Source organism: Geotrypetes seraphini, chromosome 2, assembly GCF_902459505.1.
Source record: "Geotrypetes seraphini chromosome 2, aGeoSer1.1, whole genome shotgun sequence".
NCBI lineage: Eukaryota > Metazoa > Chordata > Amphibia > Gymnophiona > Dermophiidae > Geotrypetes > Geotrypetes seraphini.
The window spans coordinates 486,772,795-486,787,012 of NC_047085.1; positions in this window are offsets into that span (position 1 = coordinate 486,772,795).

Consider the following 14,218-nt stretch of genomic DNA (forward strand, 5'->3'; position numbering starts at 1 on the left):
GTAATAGTGGAGCAGCACAAAAATATGTACTGGGCCCAGAAGTGGGAATGATGAGTACGGTGATCACATTTGCAGATAAAACATTATTCCAAGTTGTCAAATTGCATATGGATTGTGAGAAATTGCAGGAATGACTCACGGAAGCATAGGCTAAGGCTACTTTTGACCACTGTTTGGTAAAAGGGCCCCTTTATCTTTGAGAATTTTCAGTGTCCTAAATTTTGTAATTAAGCATCATCTCCCCTGATAATCTCCTCTTGCAACCAGTAGTTTATTAAACATTTGCCACTGTGGATTATATATAGATACTGTATATAGATATATAGATAGAGATAGAGAGAGAGAAACCCAAACTATAGCTGTGTGATGCAGGGTTCCATGTTAGGAGCCACTGCCCAGGAAAAGGATCTAGATGTCATTGTTGAGGATACGTTGAAACCCTCGGCTCAAGATGCGGCAGCAGCTAAGAAAGCAAATAGAATGTTAGGAATTATCAGGAAAAGAATGGAAAACAAAGATGTGTACAATTCTGGTTGTTACATCTCAAAAAAGATACAGCGGAATTAGAAAAGGTACAGAGAAGGACAACAAAAATGATAAAAAGGACAAGAAGACTTCCCTATGAGGAAAAGCTATAGCAGCTAGAGCTCTTCAGCCTGGAGAAGAGATGGCTTAGGGGAGATATGATAGAGATCTATAAAATCCTGGGTGGAGTGGAATGGGTAGATGTAAATTGCTTGTTTACTCTTTCCAAAAATACTAGGACTAGGGGACATGCGATGAAACATAGAAACATGATGGCAGATAAAGGCCAAATGGCCCATCCAGTCTGCCCATCCACAGCATCCACTGTCTCCTCCTCTCCCTATAGGCTAAGGCTCTTTACACCTGCATTGTGATGTCATAGAGCAGGGGTAGGGAACTCTGGTCCTCAAGAGCCGTATTCCAGTTGGGTTTTCAGGATTTCCTCAATGACTATGCATTGAAAGCAGTGCATGCAAATAGATCTCATGCATAGTCATTGGGGAAATCCTGAAAACCCGACTGGAATATGGCTCTCGAGGACTGGCGTTCCCTACCTCTGTCATAGAGTGTTATGGTTATAGAAACATGATGGCAGATAAAGGCCAAATGGCCCATCCAATATGCCGATCCACAGTAACCATTATCTCTTCCTGTCTCTAAGAGATCCCACGTGCCTCTGCCTCCACCACCTCTTCTGGGAAACTGTTCTATGCATCTACCACCCTTTCTCAAAAAAAGTATTTCCTTAGATCTGGGATCTCAAAGTCCCTCCTTGAGGGCCGCAATCCAGTCGGGTTTTCAGGATTTCCCCAATGAATATGCATTGAAAGCAGTGCATGCACATAGATCTCATGCATATTCATTGGGGAAATCCTGAAAACCTGACTGGATTGCGGCCCTCAAGGAGGGACTTTGAGACCCCTGCCTTAGATGACTCATGAGCCTATCACCTCTTATCTTCATCCCATGCCCTCTCATTCCAGATTGAAAACAAACAGGAGAAATTATTTTTTAGGCTCTTATGCCCAGCTTCCCCGATTCTCAGCCCACTGCTACAGAGCTGCCAACTTACCAGCCCCAGGCGGGAGACTTTTTGGTCAGACCTGTTTTTGAACTTCTCTCCCAATTCACTGTTCTATTTAAAGTCCCTGATACCACCAATTGAAATCAGCACTTCAAGTCCCATAATGGACCAGGATAGAGTAACAGAAATCCAGGACTGAGTTTCCCTCTTGAACTGGGTAACTTGGCTGCTGTCCAGCTCTGCCCTTTAAGCTTCTCCATTCAAAGCATGTGCTTGCATAGTCCCCAGGCTCACTCACAAACTATTACTGCTATCATACCCACAGCTGGGCCCTACACTTTCCCTGCTACTTCTGGAGAGGTGAAATAATGGTGGGGGAGGAGGTCTCTGGTAGGGGGGGCACAAATATATGTTTACCTAGGATTACCATATGGCTCCAGAAAAAGGAAAACAGATTGAGACATCTGGGTTTTTACTTCCACTGATTTTAATGGACACAAAACCCAGATGCTTCTATCCATCTTCCTTACTTCAAAGGAAATAAAACCCGGATATCTCAAAATGTCCTCTTTTTTTTCTGAAGCCATGTGGTAACCTTAAAACTAGGTCCCAATATAGTGTTAATCCAGCCCTGATTCCAGGAACAGTTAGAATAACAGTTCTAACTCTCTAAGGTGAATTTTATCAGAAAATGTTTTTAAAAAATGAAGGGGGAATGAGTAGCTTCAGGAATTCCACCTTTTAAGTGTAAAAATGCTGTTGATAGTTGCTTTACTGCCACTAGGTGGTGCTACTTCTCCACATATGCACTGCACTTCAGCAGCAAATAGATTTGTCTGAAATAGCTCCTCTTCTCCGAATCAGCTCTGTGGACAGTGGCATAGCGAGGGTGAGAGGCGCCTTCGGAGGTGGTGCCTCTCCCCCACCCTTGTCTCCACCCTCCGCTCCTTCCCTTCCCCCGTACCACTAGTTGAAGTTGTTGCTTGTGGCTGTCAATGTGATCCTTGCGACCCTGTCGGCTCTCCCTCTGACGTTACTTCCCGTGTGCGGCACCCGGTAACAATGCTGCAAGAGAGCCGATGGGTTCGCGGAGGAGCATGTTGTTGACCGGCGCAAACCACTTCAACTAGGGGGAAGGGGCGTGAATGCATGGTGAGGGGATGAGCGGGAAGAGGTGGGGGTAGAGAGGAGGAGGGGTTCTGGCGCCCCCAGCAATATGGCGCCCACTGTCTGTGGAATAGAGAATGACACAGGGATGGGAACGGGGACAAATTTGTTCCCGTGTAATTCTCTACTGTGGGGGTGCTGAAGCTGCCTGTGAAGTCTTGGGTAAAGATTCTGCACAGCCCGTAGTTTCATGAGAGCTACTGCTCGACACCAAAAGAACTGATGATGGAAAGGCCCCGATTCTCTAAACGGCGCCAATACCTGAAATAGAGATACCACTGTAATGTCCTGTCATCAGGCATGTTATCCTTGTTTTAACATTTTTAAAGATCGTCTTTGACCATGATTTATGATATTTACCACATTTTTTAAATGTATACCAATGATTTCCTCATGTATACTACACTTTCTCCTCCGTATTCGCGGTGATGGGGGGGGGGAAGAAACAACTTGGCAAATTTCGAAAAACCGCGAATAACCTGTAAAGAAAGTGCAGCGATTTTCTCTGTACAACACTGTTCCCAGCCATTTTCTTTGAAGTAATTTGGGGGGGGAGGGCAGAGCCTGCAAACGAAAACCCGCAAATAACCGAAACCGCGAGTGGGGAAACCGCGAATACGGAGGGGGAAGTATAACTATGGTTCTGTACTTTAGATGTTTTAAATCTATTTTGTTCGTGTTTATCTTTTATATGATTTGTTTATCATATTCTGTATGTTTTATCATTTTAATAATTGTTCTGTTTATTATGTTTATTTCAGTTTGGTTATGTCCCCTGAGGAAGGCAGTGTTCTGCCGAAACCAGGATCCTAGTTGGGACTTCCCATGGGAACTTTCAATAAAATCCTTTGTGCTGTATGGAGACATCGGCTTTGCCTTTCTTTGGTTTAACATAGGGTTACCAGATTTTCCATTGGGAAAATCTGGACCCCTAGACCTGCCCCCAGGCCTGCAACCCATCCCCACCCTGTTGCGTCCCAGTCTCACCCCCGCGGATGCCCACCTGCCCGACACGATGCGGAGGAAAGCTTTTCAAAACCCAGACAACGTGCCAGGTTTTGAAAAGCCATCCGGGGAAATCCAGACATTTGGTAACCCTACTTTAACGTGACCCTGGTATCTTCACGATGAGAGAAGCTGATATGCACGGACGGGGAGAGGGACCTTGGGGTGATAGTGTCCGAAGATCTAAAGGCGAAAAAAACAGTGTGACAAGGCAGTGGCTGCTGCCAGAAGGATTCTGGGCTGTATAAAGAGAGGCGTAGTCAGTAGAAGGAAGAAGGTGTTGATGCCCCTGTACAGGTCATTGGTGAGGCCCCACTTGGAGTATTGTGTTCAGTTTTGGAGACCGTATCTGGCGAAAGACGTAAGAAGACTTGAGGCGGTCCAGAGGAGGGCGACGAAAATGATAGGAGGCTTGCGCCAGAAGACGTATGAGGAGAGACTGGAAGCCCTGAATATGTATACCCTAGAGGAAAGGAGAGACAGGGGAGATATGATTCAGACGTTCAAATACTTAAAGGGTATTAACGTAGAACAAAATCTTTTCCAGAGAAAGGAAAATGGTAAAACCAGAGGACATAATTTGAGGTTGAGGGGTGGTAGATTCAGGGGCAATGTTAGGAAATTCTACTTTACGGAGAGGGTGGTGGATGCCTGGAATGCGCTCCCGAGAGAGGTGGTGGAGAGTAAAACTGTGACTGAGTTCAAAGAAGCGTGGGATGAACACAGAAGATTTAGAATCAGAAAATAATATTAAAGATTGAACTAGGCCAGTTACTGGGCAGACTTGTACGGTCTGTGTCTGTGTATGGCCGTTTGGTAGAGGATGGGCAGGGGAGGGCTTCAATGGCTGGGAGGGAGTAGATGGGCTGGAGTAAGTCTTAACAGAGATTTCGGCAGTTGGAACCCAAGCACAGTACCGGGTAAAGCTTTGGATTCTCGCCCAGAAATAGCTAAGAAGAAAAAAAAAAAAAAAAAAAATTTTAAATTGAATCAGGTTGGGCAGACTGGATGGACCATTCGGGTCTTTATCTGCCGTCATCTACTATGTTACTATGTTACTATGTAACATCAAAGATACCATTCTGCTGCACTTCCGCTTGCCAAAGCAGTGTCCAAGTGAGTGATGAGTCTTGCATATAAGGCCTTTAGAAAAGCCATAAAAACTGCCTTATTCAACAGAATTGTCACCTAAAAAAGTATCTTCACCCAACACTACATATGTCCACTCCTGCTTTCAAATCTGAAATGTATAATATTTTTTTCTGCTGCCTTTTCAAGACTCTGTTTGCTGTATTTTCACTGCCTGTTGTAAGACTCCGTATGCTGTATCTCTCTGCCTTTTTGTAAAACTCTATATGCTCTTTGTAAGACCCTACACGCTGTATCCCGGACTTTTTTGTAAGATTCTAATCTAATCTAATCCTTAGGTTTGTATACCGCATCATCTCCACGTTCGTAGAGCTCAACACAGTTTACAGTAGGAGAAATAGGAAGGAACTACAACATAGGGTTAGAGGTAGAAGTGTGAAGAAAATTTAGAGGACTTGGGATGCCAAGATATAAGAGTTTCCTTGATTCCTAAGTTGGAGGGAGACTTATCGTATTTTCGCGGATATAACGCGCACCCGTGTAAAACGCGCACACGGGTATAGCGCGCAGAAACCACAATATTATGTATAAAAACTTTTGTATACCGCGCTCACGGGTATAACGCGCATGCTGCCCGACTGTCCTTTCGCCCGCCCCGACTCTCCTCTGGCCACCCCGACTCTCCTTTCGCCCGCCCCGACTCTCCTCTGGCCACCCCGACTCTCCTTTCGCCCTCCCCGACTCTATGTGCGCTGTCCCGACTCTCCGTTTACCCGCCCTGCCCTGCCCCCCCCGGCAGGACCACTCGCACCCCCACCCCGAAGGACCGCCGACTCCCCGACAATATCGGGCCAGAAGGGAGCCCAAACCCTCCTGGCCACGGCGACCCCCTACCCCCACCCCGCCCGACGCCCGATTCACCCCCCCCAGCAGGACCGCTCGCACCCCCACCCCGAACGACCGCTCGCACGCGCTCCCACCCGCACCCGCGATTGGAGCAAGAGGGAGCCCAAGCACTCTTGCCCGGCCGACTCCCCAACAATATCGGGCCAGGAGGGAGCCCAAACCCTCCTGGCCACGGCGACCCCCTACCCCCACCCCGCACTACATTACGGGCAGGAGGGATCCCAGGCCCTCCTGCCCTCGACACAAACCCCCCTCCCTCCCTCCAACGACCACCCCCCCAAGAACCTCCGACCGCCCCACCAGCCGACCCGCGACCCCCCTGGCTGACCCCCACGACACCCCCACCCCCCCTTCCCCGTACCTTTGCTAGTTGGCCGGACAGACGGGAGCCAAACCCGCCTGTCCGGCAGGCAGCCAACGACGGAATGAGGCCGGATTGGCCCATCCGTCCCAAAGCTCCGCCTACTGGTGGGGCCTAAGGCGCGTGGGCCAATCAGAATAGGCCCTGGAGCCTTAGGTCCCACCTGGGGGCGCGGCCTGAGGCACATGGTCGGGTTGGGCCCATGTGCCTCAGGCCACGCCCCCAGGTGGGACCTAAGGCTCCAGGGCCTATTCTGATTGGCCCACGCGCCTTAGGCCCCACCAGTAGGTGGAGCTTTGGGACGGATGGGCCAATCCGGCCTCATTCCGTCGTTGGCTGCCTGCTGGACAGGCGGGTTTGGCTCCCGTCTGTCCGGCCAACTAGCAAAGGTACGGGGAAGGGGGTGGGGGGTGTCGTGGGGGTCGGCCAGGGGGGTCGCGGGTCGGCTGGTGGGGCGGTCGGAGGTTCTTGGGGGGGGCGGTCGTTGGAGGGAGGGAGGGGGGTTTGCGTCGAGGGCAGGAGGGCCTGGGATCCCTCCTGCCCGTAATGTAGTGCGGGGTGGGGGTAGGGGGTCGCCGTGGCCAGGAGGGTTTGGGCTCCCTCCTGGCCCGATATTGTCGGGGAGTCGGCCGGGCAAGAGGGCTTGGGCTCCCTCTTGCTCCGATCGCGGGTGCGGGTGGGAGCGCGTGCGAGCGGTCGTTCGGGGTGGGGGTGCGAGCGGTCCTGCTGGGGGGGGAATCGGGCGTCGGGCAGGGTGGGAACTATGTAGAAAAACTTTTGTATACCGCGCTCACGCGTATAACGCGCGAGGGGTATGCGCGGTAGGTAAAAACGCGTATGACGCGCGCGTTATATCCGCGAAAATACGGTACATTTATTGAGAAAAGCCAGGTTTTCAGATGTTTGCGGAAAACTTGGAGAGAGCTCAAGTTCTGAAGAGGGGAGGTAAGGTTGTTCCAGAGCTCAGTGATTTTGAAGTGGAGGGAGGTTCCTCTATATGCTTTTGTAAGTGTCTGTATACTGTATCCCGGATCTCAACACATTGTAACTTCATTGATTGTCCAGCTCTCTTCGGTGTGAACCGCCTAGAAGTCTCACAACTATGGCGGTATAGAAGAATAAAGTTATTATTATTTTTTTTTTAATTCTTTATTTTCATTTTATAGTATTGACATATTATTAGTCAAAACAAAGAAAATAATACAACACTAGTTCAAACTTTAAAGTGAGACAATAATCAATAGAAAAAATATACATTAGAAATACAAAAACAAAGCAAAAATTTTTCTTTTCTCATAAGGCAAAACATTAGACCCAAATGTAAATTTTTTACTGGCTTGTATCATTAGACCTCAATTAAGTGGGGAGAAAGCTATACAATAGCTGAAAACTTTATCAAATAATACAAAGAAAATAAAATATGGTAGCAAGGGAGAACAAGAACCTTATAATTGAGCTAAATTGAGACTGAAGTTCTCTCAAGAATTTTAAATTTGCTCTTTAGCAGAAATAAATTTTGTCAACTGCTGAGATTCAAAGAAAATAAATCTATTCCCTTGATAGGTCATTACACATTTACAGGGGAATCTGAGTACAAACGTCGCACCTAACTGCAGAACCCTAGGTCTCAAAATAAGGAATTGTTTTCTTCTCTTTTGGGTCATTCGTGACACGTCTGGATACATTCTAGTCATAAATGGAACATCTTTAAACTTAAAAAACATTTTAAGCATCCATTCCCTGTCAGCATCTATAGCAAATTGTACAAGTAGCGTAGCAGTTGCCGGTATCTCTTCACCTGACCTCTCCAGGAAATTTGTCAAATCCAAACTATCAGCAGACAAATTCTGCTGGTTTGGTTTTTGAACAGATGCTCTGGTTGGTAAATAATATATTTTAGTGAGAGGCGGATAGGAGGTTTCGGGAACTTTCAAAACTTCTTTCAAATACTTTTTAAATGTATCCTGCGCTGAAATAAGTGGTAATTTTGGAAAGTTGATAATCCGAAGATTACTTCTTCTAGTCATATTTTCCAACATTTCCACCTTAAAATTAAGGTTTCCACTATCTCTTACCCAGACCGAAGCCTGGGACTCCACTGTTTTTATTCTGGTTTCATGTCCATCCACTTTATTTTCAACGCTGGATATCCTGTTTTTCATTTCCAAATTTTCAGACACAACAGAGGTATAACGTGTGGTAAGTTGCTGCATTTGAGTTCCCAAAGAGATTTGCAAACTAGATATTGCTTCCCAAATTGTCTCCATATTGAAAACCTTGGGCCTCTGCATTGGTATCAGTTCAGCACCCAGAACCTCTGGTGAAAAAGTACCTGGAACTTCAGCAGGCGATGAAGTCAGTGTCAGGAAATCCTGAGGCAGTTTCTGTCCCAACTCCTCCGAATGCTCTGATAGTTGATTTGGCTTCACGACTCCTCCTGCTGGGCCGACTCCCGATCTCAGCAGGTCAGGAGAGGGAACACCCGGGGACATTCTCTCCACCATCGACTGGTTAAATGCCCCCGAACAACTCGGAGGACTTCGCTCTTCCATCGACTGGTCAAACGCCCCCAGGCGACTCGGAGGACTTCGCTCTTCCGGGGTTATTGATGTTGCCTCGAGGGAGAGCTGTAATGCTTCAGCCGGCGTGTCTCTCCCAGCCGAGAAAACCTCCGGTTGTGTTAGCGTCCCTCGCTGAAGAAAAGCGTCCATCGGGCCCGATGCTGCTGGCAAAGATTCATTGGGAAAAACCCGAAGTTTGGATTTTCGTTTCACCATACCAAAGGTAAAAGCAGCCCGGGAACTTCCGTGGCATCTAACTCCTGCTACCCGCGGCCATCTTCCTTAAGCCTAAGTTATTATTAGTAGTAGTAGTAGTAATCGCTGCTGTCTCTCTCAGTTCAGTATTGTGTGTTAAATCGTCAAGGGCTATGTTGTTTATATCCTCAGTACTACATTTTGGCCTCTTTCAAGCTTTCCCTAGAACAACAGGACCATTGGTTCTTCCGCCACTTAATCTGAATCTCCATGTTTCACTTTAAACACAGATCTCTCCATCATCTCTTGCTCTTCCGTAGATTTTTTTTTGCTCTTCATTTTCTAAATTTCTTCATCCTCCTTCCTTTTGGCCTGCCTTTCCTTCTGTAGGTCTTGTCTTCTAGTCTCAAGGAGGTGGACTGTTCCAATCTGATGAAGTCCAACACTCCAGCTTTCTCTTTAATGTAATGTAATGTAATTTATTTCTTATATACCGCTACATCCGTTAGATTCTAAGCGGTTTGAAGAAAATATACATTAAGATTATAAATGAGAAGTAAGAAGGTACTTAAAAAATTCCCTTACTGTCCCGAAGGCTCACAATCTAACTAAAGTACCTGGAAATTAATAAAGAAGAGAAAATAAAGATGGTTGAAAAAAGAAAAATTCTATGTGAACTTATGGGATGGAAATTAAACTGACTGTGAAGAACTGTATGAAAAATACATATGGAATGCAGTTAGAGAGGGTAGGTTACAATCTATTTATGGTATTTGTTTAATTGGAAGGTGTTAAGGTGGGTAATTTGGGGGAAGGTTATCTGAAGGTAAGTGAATCTTCTGGAGGTAAAAGAGGAGGGGTTAAGATATTTGGATGAATTTTTTGAAAAGCAGGGTTTTGATTTCTTTTCTGAATGTTTTGAAGTTGTCTGATATTGTCATAAGATTGGAGATGGAATGGTTGATTTTTGCTGCTTGTGTTGCTAGAAGGTTGTCAAACATTTTCTTGCGTTGTGTGCCTTTGAGTGGGGGGAAGGCGAAAGGGTTCGAGGTTCTTCTGTGTCTTGAGGTGGAGATTTGGTTTAAGCGGTTATTTAGATAGGAGGGGGAAGAGCCGTGTAATGCTTTGAATATCAGGCAGTAGAATTTGAATTGGATTCGTGCTTGTATGGGTAGCCAGTGAGAGTCTAAGAAGGCAGTTGTTATGTGATCATATTTTTTGAGTGAGTAGATCAATCTGAGGGCGGTGTTTTGTATGGTCTGGAGTTGTTTTATCATAGTGGCTGGACAAGTGAAAGGTCACTTGGATACACAAAGTCAGAGGCGTGAAGAAAGTACAAGAGTTTTTTATTCACAGCATGCCGGGACTCTAGTGCAGTTAATAGCCTGCCTACTAGAGTGTCAGAAACAGGAAATACACGGACTTTTATGCCCTTTTCGCAAACTAATATATGCAAAAACTACAATTTTCATTTGTTACTTCTATAACTTTCTACAATTATTATTGGTCCTAAGCCAGCACTTATGATAGGCTCAGGGATACAACTTATAGTCCTATAGGAAACTAGCTCATTTCTCTGCTTATCTAAATCTTACAGGTCTAAATGCTACATGTACAGAAGGGCAGGGCACATCATGGCTCAAACTCTTATCTATTCAGCTTACAATGTGGTAGGGCAAGGACATACATTTCAGGCAGATGCAGTCAATAGATTATACACTGTTTTTAGCTATGTAGGCCAGAGCAATATTTTAAACAACAGTTAACTATTTCATGACCCTACATTCCCCCCTTTCAGGCTGGCGTACCTAAGGAGCCAAGCCTGACAAAATAAAGTTAGGGGTCAGGAAAGTCGGGGTCCCCAGTGGGTAAGGGACGATACTGGGAGAGGGCCAATGCAGCAGTGGAACGTTTGACAACAGAGTCCATAGTTCAGTGGAGCAGCTTTATGGCTATGGGGACCATACAGGGCAGGCAGCAAAGGAGCAGAGAAGACAGGGCAGCAACCAGCAAGATGATCTTCAATGCTGAACCAGAGGGCAACCAGGAGCTGAAGGTACCAGAGATCCAGTCTGCAGTAAGGTCACGCCAGGTCTGGTCAGGAACATGAGCCAGTTTGGTGATACGATCCACATCGTTCTCAATCACTTTACTCAAGTTCAAGGCAGCAGTTGGAGAGGTTGAATTTATCACAGGCACAGCAGCTAGTAAATAGTCCAAAGCTAGACGATTCTGATAAATAGCAGTGCACATTTTAGCATTCGCTCTGCCAATGGTACTCAAAGCTCGGGAGGTCTCATTGGTTATCAGTTCAAGTACAGCTTATAGACAAATAATGCAGTTCAGCATATAGATTGGGGTCCGATAGCCCCAGGTGTCATCCTCGGTCCATGTGGCAGGTCCATAAGCAGCAATGATCCGTTCTGCAGGCCAGTCATCACCCCATTCACCTATTTTAAGGGAATTGGTGGAAGTAGACCGCTTTTGGCGACCTCTGGTGTTGAATACAGGGGCTCCCAGGTGTTCACCATCGGGAAGAAGCTGGGACGAATCATGCAAAGCACACATGTACCAGTCTAGTTAGCAGGCAATCAAGAGTAGGCAAACAGATCACAGAGCCAGTATCAACTATCAGGAGCTGACCATCATTCATAGGAAGTTCCATTAAGCAGTGTCTGAAGGGTGCTGAAGACAGTGGGAAGCAACAATGGAGGTTCACAAGGCCCATCGTGAAGGTCGTGGACCTGACGTAAAAGTGAGGGTCTGTGAAGTCAGGTTTAACATGTCCAGCTGCATTGCCTCCCATAGCCACTGTTCTCCCATACCAGTCCCTCCTCATACAAAATAATTGCTAACATTAAGAATCTGACCTATAGTTTCAGCAAACTATATAAACAGATTTCTAGTGATTACAGGATATTAGTATCTACTTTCATAATTTCATAAAACTGGGGAAACACCACAGACAGGAGCACATGAGTGGGATACAATTCGGACATATACATCAGTACCTGGGTCTCACCTTTTACCATCAATATACAATGCCATGCAGTCTCTGGCCTTCTGGACTTGGACATTGGCATTCCAGTTATATGGGTCAGTGATAGTGAAAACCATGGGATTACAGTAGCCTGTAGTACACAAGGGGCCGGAGCTAGGACCTATAGTAAGGGAGGCAGACGGGGTATTAGGAGGATATTTGTGTGGGTTATTGTAGGTGGCCCACAAGACACTTTCTCATAAAGGACAGGCTCCACCATTAGTGAAGGTTTCCTCATAGGGGCAGTTCTTAAAGGCATCAGGTTACAATAACACAGTTAATCTAGGGAGCCACACAAAACTGTATTAGTGGTAGTACCATGACCTTGAGAAACATCAAATAGCACACATGTATCACAATACAAAGACACTGGGTGAGTGGGGTCTACAATAAGAGCCTAGTTGATAAGTGGACCCTCAACATTATAAATGCAGATTTCCGCCCACTTTTAAACTTCATCACCAGTAGGTTGGAAACAGAAAATACCCTCAAATGTTTGACACTGTACTTAACTCCTTCATGCAAACAAACATCAGGCAAAGGGCTAGGGGCACTTGTTAAGTACAAAATACAGAAGAAAGAAACATAAGTGAGGGCAACACAAATATCATATATATATATATATACTAACATAGGAAACTCATTTTTCTTTCAGGCACAACTTAGAAAACTTCAAACAGTTATACTCAAGACACTTGCTAAAGGCAGTGGTGAACCACAGGCAGTCAATTAAACTCAAACACTTATAAAGAATTATATTCAGAACACCTGCTAAGTACAGTGGTAAATATTCAGAACTTTTGAAGTCTTAGAAAGCTTCAGCTGAAGATCCGTGTTGTAGTGGAACCAAGTTTCATGTCTGGACACCTTGACAACTGTAAGAGAAGAAATTATTACAGTAAAAGGACCTATCCACCTAAGTTTCAGGGGGTCTGACTTCCAAGTTTTAGCCATACTGTATTTACAGGGACATACCCATGGACTTGTGTAGCTATCGGTAGTGGGGCCCTTTCCAGGACCCATTTATGGAGCTCTTGAAGGGCTTTAGCTAAAGACTGGACCTGACTCTGGAGGATATCTGATCCCAGAGTAGCAAAGGAACCAGGATCTGGGTTCACAATGGGTGGTGGCCGGCCGGACATGAGCTCAAATGGGGCTTAGATGGGATGCATCTAATCTGAAAAAGAACAGAAGGCAGCAGGACAGGCCAGGACAGATTAGTTTCTTCAATTCATTTTGTGAGAAGGGTCTTAAGAGTTCTGTTTATTCTTTCGACCTGACCAGAGCTCTCAGGATGGTAAGCAGCATATAATTTCTATTCAATTTGGAGGGCCTGAGCAATTTGTTGGACAACATCGGCAATGAAAGCAGGGCCATTGTCACTGCCTATAAAAACAGGGAGACCAAAGCACGGAATTATTCAGGAGGTGTTTGGTTACTTCCCTGGCGCGTTCAGTGCAAGTAAGGAAGGCTTTGACCCATCTAGTCAGGGTGTCTGTGAAGACTAGGAAGTGACTGAGGGAACGGGAAATGGGCATGTGGGTAAAATCTACAGACAGAACCTGCATCGGATATGTTCCAATAGGTTGGTATCCAAGAGGTGGCAGTCATCTGATTGGGAATTTTATTCTAGAACCGACAACACACTGTCGGACCATATTCCGGACTAGCTGATCAAGGTGATTGATAAAGAAATGTCTCTTGAGAGTCAATTTTCATAGCGGGTTCTCCAGAGTGTGCCAGATCATGGCATCTTTTGACAATCGTGAGGGCCAGGTGTTGAGGAATAACTATGAGGGTGTTGTGCTTGCGTTTGAAGTATCAGTGTGTGGGTCTGGATTGGCACTTGAATTGGCGCATTTTGTATCCATCCCCCTTTCAGGACAGACTGGCCCAAAATAATGCATGCCCAAGTCTGTTCCTGAGAAGCGTACTGGGGTGTAAGGGAATCCAGAAAAGGAATGATTGTATACAGAGGAGCCGAAAGAGGGGGCAGAGACTGGCAGCTCGGGCTGTGCGGTTGGCAAGGGCATTGCCACGAGAGACAAGGTCCATCACGCGTCTGTAAGCATGGCAGAGCATAACAGAAACACGTGAGGGTAGTTGTACGGCCTCAAGAAGGTCAAGAATGAGGGGAGCATGATGGATCAGTCGGCCGGAAGCTGTAATAAAACCTCGATGTTTCCAGATGGCCCTATGGGAATGCAAGTTAAGGAAAACATATTTGGAGTCAGTATATATATATTGCAAGACTGAGAGGCAGAGTGGCGCAGGGCAAAAGTGAGGGCATAAAGCTCAGCTTCTTGGGCAGAAGGGCCAGAAGGCAGGGGCCTGAGTCAGAAGTT